General features: G+C 35.2%; 1 protein-coding gene, 1 non-coding gene and 1 pseudogene across 3 annotated transcripts in view; all 3 read left to right on the top strand.

Annotated features, from left to right (window-relative positions):
• The window catches only part of BBS9 (Bardet-Biedl syndrome 9), a 447702-nt gene that overhangs the window by 69305 nt on the left and 360503 nt on the right, over positions 1-17894 (top strand). The gene's annotated exons all lie outside the window — the stretch shown is intronic.
• On the top strand, positions 11596-11681 carry LOC132431456 (small nucleolar RNA SNORD86). The gene has a single exon (XR_009520757.1). It is a non-coding gene; the product is annotated as a small nucleolar RNA SNORD86 (small nucleolar RNA).
• Positions 11600-12521, top strand: LOC132431353 (nucleolar protein 56 pseudogene; annotated as a pseudogene).

A 17894-nucleotide genomic window follows, 5' to 3' on the forward strand; every position in this document is an offset into this window, starting at 1 on the left:
GTGTGTATGTACATATACTTATATATACATATATACACACATATATATTAAAAGATTTGAAAATTTCAAGGTTTAAATATCATAATGGCAATCTCAAGGGAAGAGAGAAAAATTAAGTTTTCAGGAAATACTGATGTTTTTCAACATTCATTGTATCATCAGATGAATTTTTTTGAATGGACGATAATAGAAGTCATGATTTTATTATGCAATCTCATTTTTTTCCTCCTTGACTTTGTCATTGCTGATATATTTTGGTTTTGAATTTGACATGTGACAAGTATATTTTAATATTTTGTTAGAGGAATACCATCAAGTAAGGGATTTTATCTGTTCTCTCAGATCATGGATCCAAAGAAGAGTATGTTTTACTTTTTTGGGAAATGAGAATTTTGTATTTGGCAGCACTGGATAGTTTAAGTGGCATCACTTATTTTTCTTCATGAGAATTTATTTTTCTATTCTTTCCTCTTTCTTTAAGACAGGATTCAGATCTGAGGTAAAAATTTGAAAATCCACTTGAGGTAGGTCGTGAAGGACTTGACTTTTTCTTCAGCAGGAGGTGGCAATCTTAGCACATTTACTTCTAATTAAAACCAGAACCCAGTGTTTCACTAGGGAATTTATTATTACTTTTAAGCAATGAGTATTTTGAACTTGGGAGTGGAGTTTTCTCTTATAAACCTTAAAGTTCATTTGGGCCTCAGGATTTAAAAAAACTGTTGACTGCCCATTGTGCATTAAAAAGGTTAAAAGTCATCATTTTAATAGTTAGATTTGTGGCGTTTTCTTTCATTATAATGCTTGTTTTATGGGTTTTATAAAGGTGTATTAAAATGCAGCAACTTCTGTTGGAATGATGTTAAATTAAGTTCTTGGCTTCACTGGCAACTCTTTTGTCCTTTATAAAATTGATTAGACTTTTAAAGTTATACACATGACTGAAGATGGAAATATTTGTGCACTGGCATATATTATATTAAGTAACTGAGGTTGTGTGTACATATACAGAAAGTGAAGTAGAAAAGTGGAGGTGCTTACCTGGGCAATTCAGATTCTTTACCAAATTTACCTGAAATAATTGGCTATTTTCTCTTGTTATACAAACAGTTTCTTTTATTTTTCACTTTACTTTGTGTGACTAGAAACGGTATTAACAATTATTTATTCATGAACTTTAGATATATAGCTTTTCTTGTGTGTGTAATGAAACTGCTTTAAGGAATATTTTTCCTTATTACTCTACTACTATGTTAATTGCTTACAGATTAGAGAATATAGTTAAATGAATAAAAAAACAATTATACAGTGGGTTACTGTTAAATTTTATGACTAATTGTGATTATTGACTTTTATATATTCATTTATATATACATATATGTTTTATTTATTTATTTAAAATATTTACTTATTTATTTGGCTGCGCTGGGTCTTAGTTGTGGCCCACAGGATCTTTTTAGTTGGGGCATGTGGGAACTCTTTGTTGCAACATGCGTGGTCTAGTTCCCCAACCAGGGACGGAACGCAGGCCCCCCTGCACTGGGAGCATGGAGCCTTAGCCACTGGACCACCAGGGAAGTTCCTATATACACACATATACTTTAAACCAGGGGTCCCCAGCCCCTGTTCAGAACCTGTTAGGAACCGGGCTGCACAGCAGGAGGTGAGCCATGGGCTAGTGAGCAAAGTCTGCTGCTCCCCATCGCTCCCCATCACTCTCATTACTGCCTGAACCATCCCCCGCATTGCTTGCATTACCAACCTGAATGATCCCCCCCCCACTTCCCACCCCCAGCCGTGGAAAAATTGTCTTCCGTGAAACTGGTGCCAGAAAGGTTGGGGACTGCTGCTTTAAACAAAATGGGTAATACTGTTCATTCCTGGCCATTTTGCCTTATAAATTGTGACTGTCTTTCCATGTCAATGAATATAAATCTACATCATTTTTAATGGCATAGAATTTGTGTTTTATGCATACATATAAGTTGACTGTTGAACAACATGGGTTTGAACTACAGGGGTCCACTTATACTTGGATTTTTTTTCAATGAATACATACTATAGTACTACACAATTCTTGGTTGGTTGAATCTACTCATGTGGAACCATGGATATGGAAGATTGATTGTAAAGTTAGGCTCAGAGTTTAGACTGTGTGGAGGGTCGGTACCCCAACCCCTGTTGTGTCCAAAGGTCAACTGTACATCATAATTAATTTCTGTTGGTATATACACTATCTAATGCTTTTAATATTTTTCTTTTTATAAATCATTGAATGTATTTGTAATTCTTTATATATTTATTAAAAACATAAATATATTGTTATATTTTAAAAAAAGAATAAAAACTGAAAGCCCCTTTTTTATTTCCTTGCTGCCTATGAAATTTTACTCCTCTCTCAAGGTAAACAGTTTGGTGAACAACATTGCCATTGCATACATTATTCAATGCATTTATAAACATATTTGGTTTTGTTTTATTTTGTTTTATGTCAATGGGATCACTCTCTATATGTTCATCTATAATTTGCTCATTTCATTTACATGGATATCTTTCCATGTCCAAATGCATAGGCTTACCTCATTCTTGTATGGGCTTCATAGAATTCTTTTTATTTATAAATTTATTTATTTATTTATTTATTTATTTTTGGCTGTACTGGGTATTCGTTGCTGCTCTCGGGCTTTCTCTAGTTGTGGTGAGCGGGGACTATTCTTTGTTGCAGTGCATGGGCTTCTCATTGTGGTGGCTTCTCTTGTTGTGGAGCACGGGCTCTAGGCGTGTGGGCTTCAGTAGTTGTGGCACGTGGGCTCAGTAGTTGTGGCTCGTGGGCTCTAGAACGCAGGCTCAGTAGTTGTGGTGTACAGGCTTAGTTGCTCCATGGCATGTGGGATCTTCCCCGGCCAGGGCTCAAACCCATGTCTCCTGTATTGGGAGGCGGATTCTTAACTACTGCGCCACCAGGGAAGTCCCCATAGAATTCTATATATGGGTATTTCATAATTTATTTAGCCATGGAGATTGCTTCCAAAATTTACTACTGTGGACAACCTCATTTTGCATTGGCTCACTCTGCTTTGATATATAGGCTCAGAGTAAAGCTCACAGGTGACTAGTCCATTGGACTGACTGTGACACGTACTTTATTATTTACATTTTATTACACTCAGGAGTACAGTTGTATTTGTTGATCTTATGATGGAGAATAGAGGCAGTTGGCTAAACATTCTAGAAAATTTGCAGAGTTTGATCAAATAAGTTGAGCACAGGAGTTTCCTCACTTCTGGTACTACAGTTATCTAGTACATTCTTTAACAGTCATTTTAATTAACCTTCTCACTGAAAGCCCATTTGAGTAATGGAAGAGTTCCAGAAAGCTACTGAAGAAAAACCATAGCTATTAGCAGGAATGAAAAACCAAGATTCAGTCAGACAAATATTTTTTGAATGCTTATTATTCCTTCCATAAGGATCTTTCCACATGGCTGGAGAGATGAGAGTAACATACATCAATCTGATAATGATACTAAACAACAAAAGTCATCATGTAATATTTTCTTCTGATTAATTTTGAACCCAGTCTGGGAGCTGGTGGACTTGAACCACAGGTATTCTACTCTTGATGGCCTTTAAGGTCTTTATCATCATCTAGAGAAATAATGTTGTTATCACTTGTTTCTGACTTTTGTTGGCTTTTTACCATGTGAAAATAAATTGATAAAGATTCCAAATGTATCAGGGCTTTCTAGGTAGGCTACTCAGCATTAGTGTTTTTTCAAACTCTTATCCTGGTGAAGATCAAGATCAGTAGGAGTTTGGCATTTTCATGGCTCAAATGATATTTTATAGTCAGTAGAAACAGGGCTTCTCTAGAAGTGGCATCAGTTAGTATATGATGAGGTGAATGCATTTTCTCTCTGTTTTCTCCTTACTTTTCTTCCCTTCTCCCTCATCCTTAAGAATAAAGAGATATTTCATGTACAGAGGGCATTGTTTTATTTCATGAAATAAGAATAACCTGCTTAAGGATAGATGCTTTTTGTCTACTTCTGGAAGGAAGACTATAAATCAGCAATTTTAAAACTTAGGTCATCATTTTTCCAAAAGTGTTTTAACGTATTTGCCTTCTTGCCAAGGTTCAATTTATATGTTTGGTAATGGATTTTTAAAAATGTTTGCTTGAACTTTGATCTTTATACCTGTGGAAGAGCCAATCATTGGTGGGGCCTGAGCTTCAGGAATGGTGGGAAGTTTGATGGATACCTGCCTCCTCCATTAAAAAAATTTTTTTTAAGTGACATGTTCATTTTGGAAACTTTGAATGAGGTTTATATGAGAAGGGAAATAAAATAATCTCTACTTGACACTAAGAGCTAACTAATCATTATGACTATTCTAGTGTATTTATTTCGCCTTTTTATTTTGAGTTTTTATGCCATAAAACCAGATTCATATTGTATTTACTCTTTCTTTTTTAAGGAACATTTATTTATTTATTTACTTATTCATTTTTTGGCTGTGTTGGGTCTTCGTTGCTGCCTGCAGGCTTGCTCTAGTTGCGGTGAGCAGGGGCTACTCTTCGTTGTGGTGTGTGGGCTTCTCATTGCGGTGGCTTCTTGTTGCGGAGCACGGGCTCTAGGCACGCGGGCTTCAGTAGTTGCGGCACGTGGGCTCAGTAGTTGTGGCTTACAGGCTCTAGAGCTCAGGCTCAGTAGTTGTGGCACATGGGCTTAGTTGCTCCGCAGCATGTGGGATCTTCCTGGACCAGGGATCGAACCCGTGTCCCCTGTGTTGGCAGGCGGATTCTTAACCACTGTGCCACCAGGGACGTCCCTGTATTTACTCTTTTAAGGTCTTTTTCTCGCTTAACAATATCACAAATATTTACCAAATCAACAAATATTCTACTGTAATATAATTCTAAATGATTATAGAAAATTCTATGATTTACCACTGTTAAATTTTGCCTTTAAAATATTTTGCTTTTAAAAATACTGTGGTCATTCTGAAACTTGTATGGAACCAGAGAAGACCCCAAGTAGTCAAAGCAATCTTGAGAAAAAAAGATTAAAGCTGGAGAAATCATACTTCCTGAATTCAAACTGTATTAGAAATATATAGTAATCAAAACAATATGGTATTGACATAAAAATCGGTATGTAAATCAATTGAACAGAATAGAGAGCTCAGAAATTAATTTATGACAAAGGAACCAAGAATACAGAATGAGAAAAGGATATACTCTTCAATAATGGTGCCAGAAAAACTGGATTGCCACATACAAAAGAATGAAACTGGACCCCTATCTTATACCATACACAAAAATCAACTCCAAATGGCTGAAAGACTTAAATGTAAGACCTGAAACCATAAAACCCCTAGAAGAAAACATGGAGGGTAATCTTCTTGACGTTGATCATGGCAATGATGTTTTGGATTTGGCACCAAAAGCAAAGACAACAAAGAAAAAATAAACAAGTGGCATATAACACTGTATAAGTTTAAGGTATACAGCATGAATGATCTGACTGACATGTACTGTAAAATGATTACCACAGTAAGTTAAGATCCATCATATGATACAAAAAAAAGAAAAAAGAAAAAAATATATTTTCCCTTGTGATGAGAACTCTTAGGATCTACTCTCCTAACAATTTTCAAATATTATATCAATAAAACTGGAAAGAATAAAAAGAACACTTTTTAGCACCACAAAAAATCAAAAGAGAAAGAGAAATGCTAGAAATTTTGTACCCACAGAAAAGTTGCCTGATGATCAAAATTGAGTAGCAAGGAGTAGCTAGCATACATTTTTATTACTGAGAAAATGATGCCCATTCAGATTTGTTATTTCTAGCACATTTTTGGATAAATTCTTTGGAAAGAAAAGTGGGTAGGGCCAAAGGGGGACCTTTCCTTTGACTGTATCATTGAAATTATTATAACAAAAAAGTATCCATGAGATTAGTTGCAAATTTTAAAATAAATAATCACTGCCTAAAAAATCCCCCAAAACCCGCCAAAACCAGGTGGGATTACATCAAAGTAAAAAGTTTCTGTACAGCAAGGGAAACCAACAACAAAATGAAAAGGTGACCTGTGGAATGGGAGAAAATATTTGCAAATCATATATCTGATAAAGAATTAATATCCAAAATATATAAAGGACTCATACAACTCAATAGAAAAACCCCCAAACAATCCAATTTAAAAATGGACGGAGGAACCGAATAGACATTTTCTCAAAGAAGATATCCAGATGGCCAAGAGGTACATGAAATGTGCTCAGTAATACTAATTATCAGGAAAATGCAAATCAAAACCACAATGAGATACTGTCTCACACCTGTTAGAATGGCTATCATGAAAAAAGACAAGAGATAAGAAATGTTAGTGAGGATGTGGAGAAAGGAGAACCCTTATTCATTGTTGATAGGAATGTAAACTGGTGCAGCTACTATGGAAAACAGTATGAAGGCTCCTCAAAAAATTAAAAATAGAACTACCATATGATCCAGCAATCCCACTTGTGGTTATATATCCAAAGGAAATGAAAACAGGAGTTTGAAGAGATATCTATACTCCCATGTTCACTGCAGCATTATTCACAACCGCCAAGTTATGGAACAACCTAAGAACCATCAATAGATGAATGGATAAAGAAGAAGTGGTAGATACATATAATGGAATATTATTCAGCTATGAGAAGGAAGGAAATCCTGCTATTTGTGACATCATGGATGGATGTTGAGGGCATTATGCTAAGTGAAATAAGCTAGACAGAGAAAGACAAAATGCTGCATTCACTTATGGGGAATCTAAAAAAAAATTTAAACTCATAGAAACAGACAATAGAAATTTTAACAGACACTCAGAGAGAGGTTCAAATACTGGTAATTATGACCACTGTATTTTTAAAATTTTCTTATTTTAATTTAGCTTTGTTGAGGTATAATTAACATATAAAATTGTAAGATATTTAAAGTGTATATCATGGTGATTTGATAGAGGTACACATTGTTTAAGGATTCTCCCCATTTCAAGTGGCATGATATATTTAAAGTGATGAAAGGGAAGAACCTACAACCATGATTACTCTACCCGGCAAGGATCTCATTCAGATTCCACAGAGAAATCAAAAGCTTTACAGACAAACAAAAGCTAAGAGAATTCAGCACCACCAAACCAGCTCTACAACAAATGCTAAAGGAACTTCTCTAAGTGGGAAACACAAGAGAAGAAAAGGACCTACAAAAACAAACCCATAAAAATTAAGAAAATGGTCATAGGAACATACATATTGATAATTACCTTAGATGCGAATGGATTAAATGCTCTAACTGAAAGACACAGGCTCACTGAATGGATACAAAAACAAGACCCATATATATGCTGTCTACAAGAGACCCACTTCAGACCTAGGGACACATACAGACTGAAAGTGGGGGGATGGAAAAAGATATTCCATGCAAATGGAAATCAAAAGAAAGCTGGAGTAGCAATACTCATATCAGGTAAAATAGACTTTAAAATAAAGAATGTCACAAGAAACAAGGAAGGACACTACATAATGATTAAGGGATCAATCCAAGAAGAAGATATAACAATTATAAATATATATGCACCCAACATAGTAGCACCTCAATACATAAAGCAAATGCTAACAGCTATAAAATAGGAAATCGACAGTAACACAATAATAATGGGGGACTTTAACACCTCACTTACACCAATGGACAGATCACCCAAAATGAAAATAAATAAGGAAACAGAAGCTTTAAATGACACAATAGACCAGATAGATTTAATTGATATTTATAGGACATTCCATCCAAAAACAGCAGATTACACTTTCTTCTCAAGTGCACACGGAACATTCTCCAGGATAGATCACATCTTGGGTCACAAATCAAGCCTCAGTAAATTTAAGAAAATTTAAACCATATCAAGCATCTTTTCTGACCACAACACTATGAGATTAGAAATGAATTACAGGGAAAAAAAACATACAAAACACAAACATATGGAGGCTAAACAATACGTGACTAAATAACTAAGAGATCACATTAGAAATCAAAGAGGAAATCAAAAAATACCTAGAGACAAATGACAATGAAAACACAACTATCCAAAACCTATGGGATGCAGCAAAAGCAGTTATAAAAGGGAAGTTTATAGCTACACAAGCCTACCTCAAGAAACAAGAAAAATCTCAAATAAATGATCTAACCTTACACTTAAAGGAACTAGAGAAAGAAGAACAAACAAAACCCAAAGTTAACAGAAGGAAAGAAATCCTAAAGATCAGAGCAGAAATAAATGAAATAGAAACAAAGAAAACAATAGCAAAGAGCCATAAAACTAAAAGCTTGTTCTTTGAGAAGATAAACAAAATTGATAAACCATTAGCCAGACTCATCAAGAAAAAGAGGGAGAGGACTCAAATCAATAAAATTGGAAATGAAAAAGAAGTTACAACAGACACCGCAGAAATACAAAGCATCCTAAGAGACTACTACAAGCAACTCTATGCCAATAAAATGACAACCTGGAAGAAATGGACAAATTCTTCAAAAGGTATAACCTTCCAAGACTGAACTAGGAAGAAACAGAAAATATGAACAGACCAATCACAAGTAATGAAATTGAAACTGTGATTAAAAATCTTCCAACAAACAAAAGTCCAGGACCAGATGGCTTCACAGGTGAATTCTATCAAACATTTAGAGAAGAGCTAACACCCATCCTTCTCAAACTCTTCCAAAAAATTGCAGAAGAAGGAACACTCCCAAACTTATTCTATGAGGCCACCATCACCCTGATACCAAAACCAGACAGAGATACTACAAAAAAGAAAATTACAGACCAATATCACTGATGAATATAGATGCAAAAATCCTCAACAAAATACTAGCAAACAAAATCCAACAACATATTAAAAGGATCATACACCATGATCAAGTGGGATTTATCCCAGGGATGCAACGATTCTTCAATATATGCAAATCAATCACTGTGGTACACTATATTAACAAACTGAAGAATAAAAACCATATGATCATCTCAATAGATGCAGAAAAAGCTTTTGACAAAATTCAACACCCATTTATGATAAAATCTCTCCAGAAAGTGGGCATAGAGGGATCCTACCTCAACATAATAAAGGCCATATCTGACAAACCCACAGCAAACATCATTCTCAATGGTGAAAAACTGAAAGCATTTCCTCTAAGATCAGGAACAAAACAAGGATGTCCACTCTCACCACTATTATTCAACATAGTTTTGGAAGTCCTAGCCATGGCAATCAGAGAAGGAAAAGAAATAAAAGGAATACTAATTGGAAAAGAAGTAAAACTGTCACTGTTTGCAGATGACATGATACTATACATAGAGAATCCTGAAGATGATACCGGAAAACTACTAGAGCTAATCAATGAATTTGGTAAAGTTGCAGGATGCAAAGTTAATGCACAGAAATCTCTTCCATTACTATACATTAATGAGGAAAAATCTGAAAGAGAAATGAAGGAAACACTCCCATTTACCATTGCAACAAAAAGAATAAAATACCTGGGAATTAACCTACTTAGGGAGACAAAAGACCTGTATGCAGAAAACTATAAGACACTGATGAAAGAAATTAAAGATGATACAAACAGATGGAAAGATATACCATATTCTTGGATTGGAAGAATCAGTGTTGTGAAAATGACTATACTACCCAAAGGAATCTACAGATTCAATGCAATCCCTATCAAATTACCAATGGCATTTTTTACAGAACTAGAACAAAAAATCTTAAAATTTGTATGGAGACACAAAAGACACCGAATAGCCAAAGTAGTCTTGAGGGAAAAAAATGGAGCTGGAGGAATCAGGCTCCCTGACTTCAGACTATACTACAAAGCTACAGTACTCAAGATAATATGGTACTGGTACAAAAACAGAAATATAGATCAATGAAACAGGATAGAAAGCCCAGAGATAAACCCATGCACCTATGGTCCACTAATCTATGACAAAAGAGGCAAGGATATACAATGGAGAAAAGACAGTCCCTTCAATAAGTGGTGCTGGGAAAACTGGACAGTTACATGTAAAAGAATGAAATTAGAACACTCCCTAACACCATACACAAAACTAAACTCAAAATGGATTCGAGACCTAAATGTAAGACTGGACACTATAAAACTCTTAGAGGAAAACATAGGAAGAACACTCTTTGACATAAATCCCAGCAAGATATTTTTTGATCCACCTCCTAGAGTAATGGAAATAAAAACAAAAATAAACAAATGGGACCTAATGAAACTTAAAAGCTTTTGCACAGCAAAGGAAACTACAAACAAGACGAAAAGACAACCCTCAGAATGGGAGAAAATATTTGCAAACAAATCAGCAGACAAAGGATTAGTCTCCAAAATATATAAACAGCTCATGCAGCTCAATATTAAAAAAACAAACAACCCAATCCAAAAATGGGCCGAAGACCTAAATAGACATTTCACCAAAGAAGACATACAGATGGCCAAGAAGCACCTGAAAAGCTGCTCAACATCAGTAATTATTAGAGAAATGCAAATGCAAAATGCAAATGAGGTATCACCTCACACCAGTTAGAATTGGCATCATCAGAAAATCTACAAGCAACAAATGCTGGCGAGGGTGTGGAGAAAGGGGAACCCTCTTGTACTGTTGCTGGGAATGTATATTGATACAGCCACTATGGATAACAGTATGGAGGTTCCTTAAAAAACTAAAAATAAAATTACTATATGACCCAGCAATCCCACTACTGGGCATATACCAAGAGAAAACCATAATTCAAAAAGACGTGCACCCCAATGTTCATTGCAGCACTAATTACAATAGCCAGGTCATGGAAGCAACCTAAACGCCCAGCAACAGATGAATGGATGAAGAAGATGTGGCACATAAATACAATGGAATATTACTCAGCCATAAAAAGGAACGAAATTGGGTCATTTGTAGAGACATGGATGGATCTAGAGACTGTCATACAGAGTGAAGTAAGTCTGAAAGAGAAAAGCAAATATCATACATTAACGCATGTATGTGGAACCTAGAAAAATGGTACAGATGAACTGGTTTGCAGGGCAGAAATAGAGACACAGATGAAGAGAACAAACGTATGGACACCAAGGGGGGAAGTGACAGGGGGGTGGTGGTGGTATGATGAATTGGGAGGTTGGGATTGACATATATACACTAATATGTATAAAATGGATAACTAATAATAACCTGCTGTATAAAAAAATAAAATAAAATTCAAAAATTCAAAAAAAATGGGTTTCCCCCCCATTTCAAACACATCCATCAACTCACATATTTATCTCTTTTTTTTGGTGAGGACATCTAAGTTCTACTCTCTTAACAAATTTTAATCATACAGTACAGTGCTTTCAACTACATGTTTTACATTAGATCTTCAGGCCTTATTCATTTCATAGTTGAAAATTTGTACCCTTTTACCAACCTCTCCCTATTTCCTCTATCCACAGCCCCTAGCAGTTACTTTTCTACTAAAATCTTAGGACTTTTTTTTTTTTTCCTAAAATTCTAAACTATGGGGATCATGGTGATGTTTGACCAGGGCTCCCTGACCTATACAGGCCTCTGCTATGGGGGTGATGGCCAGTCCTGGTGTCTGAGTGATTCCCTGGGCCCAGCAAAAGGACTGCATTTCCCAAGCCCTGAAGACAAGGGCTAACATCCCAAAATATGGACTCGTTTTCCACTCTACCTTCATTGGTTGAGCAGCTGCTAAGAACAAAGGCTGCATCTCCTGACACCTGGCAAACAAATACAGTTTTGCCTCATGAATTGATTGCTTCTCTGAGGTACCCACCAGTGTGTTTGGGGAGAAGCTTCTAGAACAAGTTGAGGAGCAGCCGTCCTTCTGTGAGACTGGATAGATTCCACAAAATAATCTGGATGTCATAAAGGAGGTAATGGTTCAGAGGAAGTGGCTGCTGAGTTTACTAGGAAGCTGGAGAAACAGGAGAAGTAATGCTTGAAGAAAGAAAAGAAATGGCTGGCTGCAATTTCCCTGGCATCTTCAGAAAACAGTAGTAGTACTCTAGAGGGGTGTTGAGGAGATAAGTGAAAGTCCTAAAAAGAAGCAAAAGCAAAAGCCCGAGGAGACTCCTTAGGAGAATGGAATAGAAGACCTATCCGTCTCCTTCTCCAAACCCAAGAAAAAGAAATCTTTTTCCAAGGAGGAGCTGGTTAGTAGTGATCTTGAAGAGATAGCTGGCAGTGGAAGCCTTCCCAAGAGGAAGAAATCTTTGCCCAAAGAGGAGCCAGTTAATGACCCTGAAGAGTCAGGAAACAAGAGTGTCCCCAAGAAAAAGAGGAAATTCTCTTCCAAGGAGGAGCCACGCAGCAGTGGACCTGAAGAGGCCGCTGCCAGCAAGAGCAGCAGCTCCAAGGAAAAGAAAAAGCTCCGAAAGCTGTCCCAGGAAAATGAGAATGGACATTTCCCTAGTGGGGCATAACTTGCAGAGATATTTCTCAATCCATCCCCTATAGTCCAATAAAAGTAAAAACATTTTCAAAAAAAAATCCTAAGACTAGATACTGAGACAAAAAGCTTTTGATACACATTATAAACTGTTTTATGTCAGGGAGATGGGCCAAATATATCCTTTTCTCAGCTATGTGTAATATCTGTGCCTACATCATGTATTATCATTTGTTAAAAATTTCAAAATCTCCACTTAATGGGCAAAAGTGGTCTGTTAAATTTTCATAATTTAAAATAGTAGCAAAAAATATTTATTGGGCACTTGCCAGGTGCTACCGCCTAAGACTGTGCTAAGGATTTAACCTTAACTTTCTCATTTAATTCTCAAAGCAACCCTGTAAATCAGGTCATTATTTTCATTTCAGGCACAAGAAAATTTAGGCTTGGCAAGATTAAGCAATTTGCCCCAGGTTGTGTCCTGTGAATGATTATTTTAACCTTGTTAATTTACTTAATGGGACAAATACTTTAATTTTTTATGATGTTAAACGTTTTGATCTTTTTTGTTTTGGCTTCTGATCTTTGTATCATTCTAATGAAGACCTTTCCTATACTACGATTCTAAAATATTTTCATATGTTTTCTTAACTTTTCTGGAATTTAGTTTTAAGTATCATATATAGTAGGGCTCTAATTTAATTTTTTTCCCAAGTGTATACCCTGTTGTCCAAGCACCATTTGTGAATATTCTTTTTATAATTTGAAATGCTAATTTTCTTATATGCTGAATTCCCATATAATCTGTAATTTGCTCTTAGACTCTATTCCTTTCCCTTGATTTATTTGTCCATAAATAGTGTATCTATAAAGAATGCCAACACTGTATTTAACAAATTTAATGTATAGTATGTTTTGATATGTGAGAGGAGTAATCATTCTTTATTGATCTTGTTTTTAAATATTTATAGGTTATTGTTGCTTTTTTTACACTTTCCTTTCAGGTTTGAAAAATAGTTTATTGAGTTCCATGAAAAAATCACGCTGGAATTTTGTCTGGCATTGCATCAAATCTATAGATTATTTTAGTGCATAACTGACATGTTTATATATTAATTCTTCCCATCCAGGAATATAATATGTCTTACTATTTATTTAGCTGTCCTTTTATGTCTTTTAGTAAAAATATTACTTTTTATCTATATTAGTTGTTTATTTATTTGTTATTTCTTCCCTGCGTCTTTCCTTCCTTCTTTCCTTTCACTTATGTGCCAAGTATGGTGGTAAACAATATGGTGCTAAGTATAGAAGTCTATGGCTTCGTTAAGTTTGGAAAGGGAAATACACAGTCGGTAGATAATCATAGAAATAGGTATAAAATCACAAGTACTATGAAGGAAAAGATGCCATGATAACAAGGGTATATTTTAGGTGTATATTGCCTAATTTGGCCTTCCTAAGGAAGTTAAGATCTGAAAGTTGAGTTAGAGTCAGTGTGTTAGGAACTTAATTGTTTTGGTTGCTATTGTGAATGGCATCTTTGTAACAACATTAAATTTTTTTTTTGGAGGAAGTCTGGGAATATAATGTTATGTTGATAGTTATTTTTCTTGCTACACAAAAGATAATATTCTGCTCTATTCTAGCTTCCACTGGTGTTAAGAAGTCAACTTTTAGTCTAGCTGTTATTCTTTTGCTAGTTAATCTGTCTTTTCTCTATTGCTTTTAAGAAATTCTCTTTGCCTTTGGTGTTCTGCAGTTTCTCTGTTGTGTATCTAAGGGAGGATTTATTTTTACTTATCCTATTTGGAATTTATTTGGCGTAAACCTGGTCTTAGGATTAGTGCCTTTCAACAATTCTGGAAAATCTTCAGCTATTATTTCTTTGAATATTGCCTCTTTCATATTCTCTCCATTATCTCTTAATGAAAATCCAATTAGATACATGTTAGACCATCTTATGCTATTGTTCAAGTCTCTTAACTGCACTTGTATTTTCTGTCTCTGTGTTTCTTACTAATGCATTCTAGATTATTTCTTAGATGTATTTTCCTGTTTCCTAAATCACTGCTATTCGGAGACTAATTTCTATTGAAACTACTCTTGGAGTTTTATTAACTTTGTTAAGTCTAGTTATTATATTTATTATTTCTCCAAGTTTATTTGGTCCTTCTAAAAATCTGCTTGGTGATTGATAAAATCTTTTATTCATATTTTTAATACCTGTTTTTATTTCCTTAAACATAAAATGTAGTACTTTTATTCTCTGTTGATAATTTCAGTAAATGAAGTCTTTGCATTTCCGATTGTGCTATTATTTTTGCTGTCTCTTGCTCATATTGTCTCCAATTCCTTGTATATTGTGATTTTTGCCTGTGAGGCCATATTCTTGGAACTTTATCCATGGGAATGATTGGTGTGTCCCTTCAAATATTTGAGTTGTCTTTTGTCAGGGATTTGGTGGTACTTCTAACCCATGATCACTTTTACTAACTTCACAGATTGAGGCTTCTTGGGCAAGTCAATAGAGTGAATTTGGTCTGAAAACCCACATTAAGATCAGCTTGGGGGTTGTGAATTCTTAGGAGAGATGTTTTTCCTTTATCTCCTTCCAAGTTTTGAGATATGCACTTTATTTTGCTTTCTCTTGAGCTTGGGTGGGGGTGGGGGGAATGCTAGTTTGAAGTTCTCCTTACACTTAAGGTAGAGCCCTTTGTGGTCTTAGCTTTGTACCGGGGGGAGAAAGATAATGTACAGGATCAATTGGATTTCCCACCTAGAGTGGGATCCAAGGTTTTTCTCCTTTACTACATGTCATTTTGAGACTATGAAAACTGATGCTGAGGGTATATGATTTAAGAGATTGTCCCAGGGGTTCTGTTTACCTTTGTGGGTTCTCACGTTCACTTAGTGTTTGGCTTCTGAATTTTATTTACCTTTTTTTAAGGGGGGGCGGAAGCATATTGATGTACTCAAAAATGCTGCTTTTAACAAACATTTTATTCAGTAATTTTAGTGGGAGAATCAGGGTTTTATCTGCTGTTCTCCTCATCTACTTAGTTTATAATTTGTTTAGTTTTATTTACCTTTGCAAGCAATCCTTTTGGAAATAAGACAAGAATAAATAAATTAGAGGAAAGAATTTACCAAGCAGCTGTATCAAGTTTTGTCTGCCAAAGTGAAATATTTAACATTTTCTATTTAAATCTGATGTTATTTATAAGCATACCAAGTGCATTTGTGATGTTAGGCCATGTTAAATTTGAAATCAGAAAGGAATTTAGAGATTATGTCATTAGAGTATCTACTTTATGCATAGTTTTCAGTTGGAGAAGCAGAATGAAGATTAGAAGATGTATGGGGTTGAATTCTGCCTCTGCTACTCACCAGCTGTGTGTCCTTAACAAACATCGAACTTTCCTGAGCCTTAGGTCTCTCTATAGTCAAATGAGAGCAATAGTTCTTGATCTTCCCAAGTTATAGAATAGTTGATAGAGTTGGATGTGTTAATAATATATGGGCCAGTGCTTGTAACCTGCTATTATTGTTAATTTTGAAGACTTTAATTTGCTTCTTTTAATCTCATGAGATTTCTGTGAGAGAAGGCCGTTAATGCATTTATAGATTGCTACCTTTGTTCTACGTAACCTCTTGAAACCCACCTCATTTCTTTAGCCTTCTTTAATTTCCTCTCTGTATGACATTCTAGCTCAGTTAAGCTTTAGAGCATAGAGCAGACACCAAGAAATTTGAAAGCTGGTTTAGAAAGATTTATTGAAATGTACACGGAGTATTACCTAGTTATAAATGTCTTTCACATTTGTATCAGATGGAGCTATATTCCAGTGTTTTAGGATATAAAGTAAAACTAGTCTTTGATAGAGAATAGTAAAAGCCCATGCGATATCCAGTCAGTATTGGAAAGATTTTTGAAGTCAGTTGCCTTTTGATAGGATTAGATTCTTTGTCTACTTGTCAGCAGGGGGAGCCTTTGCCTCACTTTTTGATTCCAGAAGTCTGACAGTGGTGAGTTTGTAAAGAGCCAGCATATTATGGAAAATGCTTGTTTCCTCACCTAACCTAGGCCTGAATAGGTTTTGGAACCAGTTTTTCCTTTCTTCTTCTAATGGGAAAACTTTTTGTGCTTGTTTTCTGAGTTTTTTTAATACTAGTGGTATTTAAGTGCTGGTGCGGGGGTTCTTTAAAAGTGGTTCATGCTAGGATAAATTAGTGGTTTGCAAATGCTATGCCCCGTTAAAGTTTTAGATGGTCTTAAGGTAATGAAAAAAAATTAGCTAATGAAGTAAATTTTTCGTAAAGCTAAAATTTGTTCAGTTAAAGAGCTATATTGAGGACTAACATTTTCTACTTCCTACTTATTTGTTTTACATTGTCTTTGTAGAAAATGTTGGTGATGATAGTCTTTATTTTTTTTTAAATATCCTTATTGGGCAGTTTACAAGGTTGACAACCTATGATGTTCCCCAATAGTTTCTGAAATTTTATAGATCAGTGAAATTCAATAGCCAAGTACTTTAGCAAATAAAGATTGGAACTTCTGAACTGAACCATTTCCAACTTCCTGGTCACCTTTTTTCCTAACTTTTCCCTGAGATGTTTACTTCCCTTTTACGCCTAAGGAGTGAGACTTAATGACTAAACTACTGTATCTGATGTTCAAGATATAAGTGTAGGTACTAGGGAAAGTTGGTTTGATTATTTAAGTGTGCTGTATTTGGAATTAAGATTGGCATGCATTCCTACCATGTTCCAGGTCCTGAACTGGATAGTTTGCATATGTTCCTTATCTTTACAGCAATCCAGTGGGGTATAGAGATTGTGATACGGTTTATTTTGCATGTGAAGAAACAGAGTGAATGAAATTAAACAAAATAGCCAAGTCATGTATCTAGAATGTGTCAGAGCAGGATTAAAACATTACCAGGTTGTCTTTTTGATTCAAAATCATTGCTCTTTCCACTACATATTAATACTTTATGCTACATTTGATACTTTTCCCATCTTTGCTCAATTTATTCTTTTATAATATACCATCCTGCTCTAAGAACAAGGAATAGCCAGAAAGTATCCTATTCAGTACCCTTTTGAGGGGTGCTTTTCCTGCTGGTAGTAATCCCTTGTTTCATATTACCCAGAGAAAGACTTTGTACCCAGGGCTCTAATAATTACTAAAGCTTTAAGGCTTAATCTGTGTATGTTTTTGCAGTTAGAGTTTTATGAAATACTGATGGATTTAAAGATCATTCTCTTTCTTTGTTATCCTCTTTGGGCTGCCACAATTTATTCTTTATGGTTAAGTGATTTCCCTTCTCATTTATATATTTTCCTTTTGCCATCCTTTCCCACCCCACCTTTATTTCTTGTGTCTTTCTATTAGGCTTTATCT

The sequence above is a fragment of the Delphinus delphis genome, chromosome 9, assembly GCF_949987515.2.
Source record: "Delphinus delphis chromosome 9, mDelDel1.2, whole genome shotgun sequence".
Classification (NCBI taxonomy): domain Eukaryota; kingdom Metazoa; phylum Chordata; class Mammalia; order Artiodactyla; family Delphinidae; genus Delphinus; species Delphinus delphis.